The following is a 3,569-nucleotide window of genomic DNA, read 5'->3' on the forward strand; positions in this document are numbered from 1 at the left end:
CAAATAACCAGCACAATTGTGCAAGGAGGAATACTTCCTCTAAAGCAACAATAGGCAAAGCAGTTTGCCAATAGTGCTAGCTTGTCCCCCTTGCCTCTAAGCAGGAAATAACGTCCCCAGAAGATGGAAAATTCCATCTTCAGGACCTCTCTTAACTGTGTGTGGATATTTTCATGTTTGCAAATCCCTTTCCCAAATTCCCATCCCATTCCCCAGTGCAGAGCCTGGTTTAAGCCTGATATTCCTGCTTCATTAGGAAAGATGCTCTTGGCCCAGTGGTGAAGGCTTCAGACTGCTGTGGTGACTCGGTCAACAGTGTGTGTTAGTTCTGGCCAGGCAGACAGATGTAAAACTGTTATCATGTTCTTTGGATTTTATACTTTGCATGTCAGATGAACCAGTAATGCAAAGCTAAAACTCTTCCAGGCCAAAGAAGACACTGGATTTCATGAAGCTTTCGGGAGACAGAGTAAGGAATTCTCTGCTAGCCTGGGGATGCGTGTTCCACACTCAATACTGCTGCTCACTGGGACAGATGGTTCTGCCCTGTGAGTCTCAGTGTCTCTAACTCACACTGAATAGTTCTTCATAGATGCAGATTTGATGATCCCTGTTAAACACTGTATTATGAATTAAATCACAAATGACTACTGAAAATTAATATTTTGAAAGCTAGTGGCAATCCTTAAAGGGGGTTGATTCACATAGATACTAATTGATGTGTTTATAAAAAAGATAAAGAGAGAGGGATATGTTTTGTGATGTGTGGTAAGGTGTGGGGGAAGAAGGTGTCTCTGCAGGCCCATGCTTGGGCATCCCTTCCCCCTAAGAAACCATGCCACAGGGTAGTATAGTATAGTATTGTATTGTATAGTGTAGTAGAGTTTATTCAGGGCTTGGGAAGGGGCGTCAAGAGGGTAGTGGAGGCAGAGAAAGGGAGGGAGAGAGGGGGGGAAGGGGAGGAGGGGAGGGGAGGGGAGTGGAGGGGAAGGTAGAGGAAGAGGAAGAGGAAGAGGAAGAGGAAGAGGAAGAGGAAGAGGAAGAGGAAGAGGAAGAGGAGAGGAGAGGAGAGGAGAGGAGAGAAGAGAAGAGAAGAGAAGAGAAGAGAAGAGAAGAGAAGAGAAGAGAAGAGAAGAGAAGAGAAGAGAAGAGAAGAGAAGAGAAGTAGAGGCTGGCCATGAGCATGTGGAGAGAGAGGAGGAAAGGGAATGGGGAAAGAGGGGAAAAGGGAATGGGGAGAGAGCAAGAGCAAGAGGGCAAGAGAGCAAGTGCAAGAGAGAGAGGAGGTGGCAAGCAGCCCCTTTTATAGTGAGTCAGGCATACCTGGCTGTTGCCAGGTAACTGTGGGGCAGAACTTAGACAAAATGTTAATACTGATCTTATCAGCTAATCAACTCACTGGTAAGTTCATATTAAATGTTTGTGGGGTGGGTGGAGACTGCCTGGAGAAAGTAAGTTGCTGGGGGAGGCGGCCTAGATCCTGCCCCTGGACACTTACTCTCCTTCCCCCTGTTTTCTGTATGCATGAAGTCAGCCACTTTGCTCTACCATAAACTTCTTGTGACATTCTGCCTCACCACATGTTAGCACAGAGGCAACAGAACCATCTGAAGCTGTGAGGAGAAGAAATCCTCAGGTCAGCAAGAAGGCTCAGTGGGTCAGGGAGTTTGAGACCAAGCCTGATGACCTGAGTTCAACTTCTGGAACCCACATGATGAAAAGCAAAGAAACCCTCCTGCAAGTTGTCCTTTGACCCTCACAAGCATAGGTTGACTTATACATGCACATATACACACATACATGCATACACACACACACATACATACACGCATATACACACATACACACATATTTCAAACAATATAATTTCACTGTTTTACATTTTTATTTTTTATTTTTATTCATGATATTTGGATTCTTATTTACATCACTTCTACTCTTCTCTCTCAGCACCAACTCTTTCCTTGTTTTCCCCCAAGTTCCTTCTCAAATTCATGACCTCTTTCTTTTTAATTATTACTGTGACATTTACACACACAAATACAACCTGCTGAGTCCGTTTAGGGTTACTTGTATGCACATGTATTTAGGGCTGACCATTTACTTGGGATTGGAACACTTACTATGCCTCCTCCCTGGGGAAGACTGATTCTCCTCACTCAGCAGCTATTAATTGCCTGTGGCTCTTCATATGTGGAAGTGCCTTGTGAGCTCTTCTTCTCATAAGTGGTTTATCTCTGGTATCTTGCCCAAGAGTGAAAAGAGATTGACACAGAGCATGTCAGATGAGCATCTCCAGCAACTTCCTATATTTACATTAAGAGAGGGATTATTAAAAAGTTGTAGTTTTGTTGTCCAAACCAGATTTGGAATGTGACATTGCCAAAAGTAAAGAGTTATCTGTTGAACATAGCCTCATTACTCCACACACCTCTGTGAAACTGGGTGAGCTAACACTCTTTCCATCCAAATCCCTCTTTGCCTCTCTGTGCCTCTGTGTAGAATTGGGAATGGGTCCTTCACGTTGTGAGAAAACAAAAATGTATCTGATCATGATTAGTTTTATTTAAAAAGGAAAAGCATTGAAATTTTTAACTTACATTGGTAGTTTAAAAATCACGTCTTGGGCTGGAGATGTGGCTTAGAGGTTAAGAGCACTGTCTACTCTCCCAGAGGTCCTGACTTTAATTCCCAGCAACCACATAGTGGCTCTTAACCATCTATAATGAGATCTTGTGCTCTTTTCTGGTGTGCAGGCATGCGTGCAGACAGAAGGTTGACTACATAATAAATAAAAATAAATCTTTAAGAAAAAATCAAGTCTGTTGCATAACATTTAAAACAGGAAAAGGATTTTGCTAATGGTTTCACCACTTACTGCCAACCCTAACTTAATCAGTTTTCTCTCGCACTTCTCAGTAATAAACCTTTAGAGTAGAATTCTTTTTTTTTACTTAGTCATGACAATGCTATTTATACAATTTAGTTCTCTCACTTGTTAATGTATAGCATTTGTCTAAATTATTATAGGTTTTTATATTCTCAATGGTTACATATTGTTCAACAAATATATACATCAAAATCCACAATCATTCCCTGCAGATGAGCATTTCAAATATCAAGTCATCAAACAACATTACCTTTCTGTGGGAAGGACATAAAACTTTCATCAAGACAAGTCATAGAGTATATGAGACTTAGAAACCAACAGGAGGAAAGAGAGGCAGTCCCGGCTTTTCCCACCCAGAAGGCAACTCTTTGGGGTAGTTAAGAATAAGAGGCTCAGGGAAGCTGGGACCTGGCAGTCAAAGAAACTCAGCATCCTGGCAAGCAAGACAAAACAAATGCTTGTTCCCAGAAGTTCCATTTATTCCATAACCAGATGGAATGTTCATCAAAGACAACCAGATTTTCTATAGTAATAGAAAGTGTCTTTGAGAGTAGTGTTCAGTCAAAGACCACAAAATATGTCACAGATTTCAATGCTCACTGGAAAAGGAGCAAGGTACTGGGAGCCATCCATCTCTACAGCAAGAAAGCAGTGAAGGGAAGAATGGTGCCTTTCAGTC

Source organism: Mus caroli, unplaced genomic scaffold (assembly GCF_978045245.1).
Source record: "Mus caroli unplaced genomic scaffold, Mus_caroli_1 scaffold_10, whole genome shotgun sequence".
NCBI classification, from domain to species: Eukaryota; Metazoa; Chordata; class Mammalia; order Rodentia; family Muridae; genus Mus; species Mus caroli.